General features: G+C 40.2%; 1 protein-coding gene across 1 annotated transcript in view; it reads left to right on the plus strand.

The window, feature by feature from the left end:
- LOC126395323 (LIM homeobox transcription factor 1-beta-like) overlaps nt 1-5,743 on the plus strand; it is a 202,106-nt gene that overhangs the window by 162,260 nt on the left and 34,103 nt on the right. The gene's annotated exons all lie outside the window — the stretch shown is intronic.

Here is a 5,743-nt window from a genome sequence, read left to right on the forward strand (position 1 = left end):
ATATTGTTTGTGGAAATTTGACAATAAAGTTTGTCAAATTGACTTTTGTCTCTTCATTGTGCACACTTACACACGAAATATGGTAACAGTCAGCTATTTTTGAATGTTAGCACTGATTTCTCACATTGGATGGTGAAATATTTGTAGTTTGAAAGGTCCGACCTAAATGAATAAAGGTCGTAGTTAACAAGCATATTAATATTAATGAAGGAGCGCCTACTGAGCGCAGCTTTTTATTGATCGTTTGAACGTCGCGTGGTGGTCATTTTCGATTAAAGGCCAACGTCTCAGCGACGTCTTGGCAATGAGCAAACGCTCTCCCTGCTACGTCTTAACCAACGTCGGCCAGATGTATGTGTGCTATCTGGGAGTATATGCAGCATGTTTCTGTATATGCAGCGTTTTCCCGTTGCATTTGTTTTCTCATATGCAGCGCGTTTCTCTATTTGCAGTGCGTTTCTCTATTTGCAGCATTTTCCCTTTGCATTTGTTTTCTTATATACAGTGCGTTTCTCTAATTGCATCGAGTTTGTCCTTGTCAGCCACCGTACATTACATATAGCAGGCCACGCCTTCAGAGGTTTGGTAACCAATTAAAGACTAACAGTAAGTGATAATTAAAATGAACTTGTGAATTTTATTTGGGGTTGTCTAAATATGGAATGTACCAAGTTTGGCAAAAATTAGTATATGCAAAAACAAGCAAAAAATGTGTTTCCCAAAATTTCGTAAAATGGCAGAAAAGTTTTACTGGTGTAAATGGTCATGGCCTATATCAGTCAAATCACCATCATCTAAGGAAAACACTGTGCAAATGTTGTTTTACTATGCCTCACATTCAAGAGATACTACCCAAAATGTAAAACACATATGTATATATATATATATGTATATATATATATATATATGTATGAATAAAGAAAAGTAATAGCATACATCTCTTGAAGAAGATATTTGCATTATCTGAAGAAAATACCTGTTAGAGCTGGAAGCTGTCAGCTGCTGCTGTTCCCAGCCTTCTGAGGCTGAGAAATGAGGACAGTGTGGAAGAGCCAAAAACTGCAGTTCGCTGCAAGGCTGGGTCAAAAACAGAGTAAATCTCCGTCCGTTATGCATATTTGAGGGCAGTGCCACTCAAGTAATAGGTTGTCTCAGAGACATCACTGCAGTCTGTGAGTCAAATCCATCCCTTGCTCCTCCACAGCTCCACCCTTTTGTCCAAATACAGTCATTTCTGGCTCCAAAAGAACAAGATAACAACAGACGCAATGCCAAACTCGAGGCTTCAAAACTGCTGTCCACAAACCAGTGGGTGATGTCATGGTAGCTATATCCATTATTTTACACAGTCCATGGCATGCTGCTACAACAGCACATTTTCAAAACCTTCTACTGCCACCTACAGGTCAAATCATGTCAAATGCTACAGACTTGTTAAGCATCATCATCTGTACAACTCTGCTGAATTTGGTTACCATGGAATATTACATTAAACAGATATGACAGTTAATAAGTAGTAAGGTGGTGTTTTAATAATGGCCACAAGGTGGGGCTCTTGGTGCCATACCTACTTATGTCATGCACATGCTCATGGTGAACTTGTTTACTATGTTTCCTTTTATCAAAGTCAACAGAATTATAAAAATATTGTGTTTTAATATTACTGTAGCACCCTGTGTGGGTAAATCTGTATGAAATTTCCCGTGCTTGTGCAATGTGTCTCTATGTACAACATTTCAAAATGTGGTTGCAATCCACTTAAGCCACAGTTTAGAGTTATGGCCTGTTAAGTGCATCAGAACAGCTCTTTAGGCCTTGACACACCAAATCAATGTCAGACAACTAGTGGCGATGAGAGCCCCCTGCTGACTCGCCTCTTGTTGCCATGTGTAGGCCAAAATGTTGCACATAAATACACCAAACTGACAGCTAACAAGCGTGTATCTTCTGTGCCTTTGTGACATACCCCGCCACACCAGCAGACAGTGGTAGTCTGTAATTTTCATTCAAAAAGGGAAACAGGAAGACCGTCTTGATGCTAGTTAGCCAGTTAGTACATTAACAAAACAATCTAATGTTGAAAGAACAGAGCATATTTACTGTTTGCCAGTGAACAGTAACACAAACCATCAGGAAACATTTGTGCTAAAGAGCTCAATGGATAAAGAAAAACAATCTTCTCTTAACAACAACTGTGTTTCGACCTTGCTTTCTCTCCACTTTAGCTCTGTGTATACTTTCCTTATTTTCGTGTCTCCACTTGTGTGCTGAGCTTTCAGCTTTCAGCTGATTCAACATGCTTAATCAGCTGAAAAAGGGCAACTAAAGAAGATGAGGGCCAACGATGCCTGACACAACACACTGATGAGGGTAGCAGGCAATCACCATTGGCCCAACAGTTGACCGTCGGGTTGGTGTGTCAGGGCCTTAACACTAATGATCTGCTACTTAGATGAGAATCATACTGAATTTATCTTTGGAAATCATTATAACCTCATGGTGTTAATGAAAAGTTTAAGTCTAAGTTTAAGTTTCGCAAACTCATTATATGTCCATTATTTGATGCATTTCTGTATTGTATAGTCTTTTCCCATCTGATCCTCACAGCAGTGATTAATCAGAACTACATTATAAGTGTACACATGGTATGTACTTAGATATGTACACTGACTTGTGTGTACATTATTGGCTGATTGACCCCTTTATTCCCTATTGGTGAATTCAATTGGTCTCATTCAAGAAACTTGAGTAGAACAAATGTGGGTCTAAACTGTTTGCAGAAGGAAATTCACATGCATTTCGCCATTCATCAATATGTTAGTAGCTCCGTAGCTTTTCGCATAGGGTGATTTTGATTTCCAAAAAAGAGAACACTCGGCCCAGCCACGAGATAGCCTACTTAAATGATACTCGAAGTTTACTCAAAGATGCCTTATAATTTTAATATATTTAAAGTTTATATGTATGGATAGAAAATTCAGTTATATTACAAAATAATATCTCTCAAAGACAGAAATTCAGATAGGCCCGTATAGATACACACACTAGAGTGTGGCTACCCGATCCGAGTCCGACGGGTCCTGACGGCAGGCCTACTCGACGGGTCGGGCCGGGTTCAGTCAAAAATGTATAAATTGTATTCGGGCTCGGGTTGGATTCAGTCAGCTTTCAGTGAAAATGTAGTGTAAAAATAAATAAAATCCTATTGTCTGTCCTGTTTATTGCTTAGGGACTGTTATTTACGTGACAACACCTGAATAGAACACACACACACATTGGCTGTTTGTTTCTACCTCGCCCCTTGCTGGAAGCCTCGGACCTTCCGCCGCCTGCCTCCGCCTTGATTAAACGCTGAAAATAAAATAAAAGAGGGAGACAAGTTTTCCGATTTTATCTTATTTTGTTATAGCCTATTTCTCCCTCTCCCCTCGCTGGAAGCCTCGGACCTCCTGCCACCCGCTCCCGTCTCAAACACGGAGGTCTCCCTCTCCGCGGAGCACCCACGGCGCACACCCGGCCTGTTAAATAGCCTGTAACCATAACAACTGTGTGACACAAACTCAGTGCTTTAGTAATTAAATAATGTCGGGCTTGGTTCGGTTTCGGACATAACAAAACATAATGACTGTCGGGTTCGGACAGAAATATGCGGCCGTGCCGCACTCTAACACACACACACACACACACACACACACACACACACGCACACGGAAAACCGGACATTATCATCAATTTATAAACACCCCCGGACGGATGTCTGGGCAAAAGAGAATGTTTGGTCAGCCTATTTTTGCAGGCACTAACAAAATCTACACCTGCTTCTGACTGCTCGTAGTGCTTGTGTAAATAAGATATTGTGCATAAATTTTGCATAAACATTGTTAGAAATTACAGTTTTATTTTGTATTGTGCTCTTTTATGTTCACAATACGCAGATGCCTTTTACAAATGTGAGTTAAACATGACGAGATTACAAATACAACACATTTAGTTAAATTAGTCGGCATTTAGAAAATTTAAGCTTCAGAAAAGGTTTTGAAAAACGTGAATGAGTTATTAAATCGACCTAATAGAGGGAATCGCCTTGTTGTTTACAAATACTATGGGGTAGAAAACCAGCAGAGTTTAGCTATATATATATCCCACATTTTTCACGTCACTATATCACCGTTTAGACTAATCTGATGTTTGTAAAGTCTATAAACACAATGATTGAACAAACATTACTATTTCTGTGTGCACGTTTTGTAATTAATAACATGGTTATTGTAGATTAGCTGGGCTAACCATTAGCTGTTAGCTGTTAGCCGCTAGCGGTGTCTGTAATAACTCAGTAACTCAATAAACGGTCCGTGAAAAAAATGTTTTTTCCAGGGGGTATCTTAGTTACAACATGATTGAGCTAGAAAAGCAGTTTTGTGTTGCTATGTGTGGTGTTTAATCAGTTTTGGGAAATCACGATGTCTAGAAAGCATCAGTGCAGCTGACAGGGACACCTTACGGCAGCAGTAACGCAGGATCAGGACGTCATCTGTTAAAAGCCTCCCATTGTCGGATACAACATGAAACTACTCCAGTTAGCTCAATCATGTTGTAACTAAGACATCCGCTGGAAAAAATATTTTTTTCATGGACCGTTTATTGAGTTACTGAGTTATTACAGACACCGCTAACAGCTAACGGTTAGCCCAGCTAATATACGATAACCATTTTATTAATTACAAAACATGCACACAGAAATAGTAATATTTGTTCAATCATTGTGTTTATAGACTTTACAAACATCAGATTATTATTTTTCTTTTTAATTTTATATACTTTATTAATCCCCCTGAGGGGAAATTCAATTTTTTCACTCTTACTGTCAATTACACACAGGTCCGAAATACACACACATGTACAAACAGGACCTATACATGCACAAAGTGGAGCGATATCAGAGTGAGGGGGCTGCCTTGATCAGGCGCCCCGAGCAGTTGGGGGGTTTGGTGCCTTGCTCAAGGGCACCTCGGCAGTGCCCAGGAGGTGAACTGGCACCCCTCCAGCTACCAGTCCACGCTCCATATTTGGTCCGGACGGGGCCTTGAAGAAGCGACCCTCCGGTTCCCAACCCAGGTCCTTATGGACTGAGCTACTGCCGCCCCGCAGTCTAAACGGTGATATAGTGACGTGAAAAATGTGAGATATATATATAAACTCTGCTGGTTTTCTACCCGGAAGTATTTGTAAACAAGGCGATTCCCTCTATACAAAACTGGAAAAGGCTGTTCTCTGAATAAATGAAATAACAAACCAATGCGCTCCTCCTCTGCCCTCTTTACGCACTGTAGTCCCAAACTGCATATCATTTTTGTTTTATTAGATTATGAGAGATGCAATGTGGGAGACGTAAACATTAAAACAAATTGAGTTTTGGTTTAATAAGACTTGTGAACGATCGATTGGTGAACCCAAATCTGTCTGGGAGAGTTGGATGTAGACAGTATCGTTTTACGCCAGGCAGTTTTATCTTACTTGTTAAACTTAACATTGGACTGCCTGTATTAAGTTGTTTTAAAAGTGGTTTAATTTCACAACAATGCTGGGGCTTAGGGCAAACTGACAGAGGGGTCTCTCCGATGATGCAAGCAAAGCGCTTGTCTGCAGCAAGCCCCAACCTCTGGGGGAGACGAGTGAGACCAATGCGGAAGTGCCAAAAACTGCAGTTCACTGATCAATCAATCAATCAATCAATCAATTTTAT

The sequence above is a fragment of the Epinephelus moara genome, chromosome 9 (genome assembly GCF_006386435.1).
Source record: "Epinephelus moara isolate mb chromosome 9, YSFRI_EMoa_1.0, whole genome shotgun sequence".
Classification (NCBI taxonomy): Eukaryota; Metazoa; Chordata; class Actinopteri; order Perciformes; family Serranidae; genus Epinephelus; species Epinephelus moara.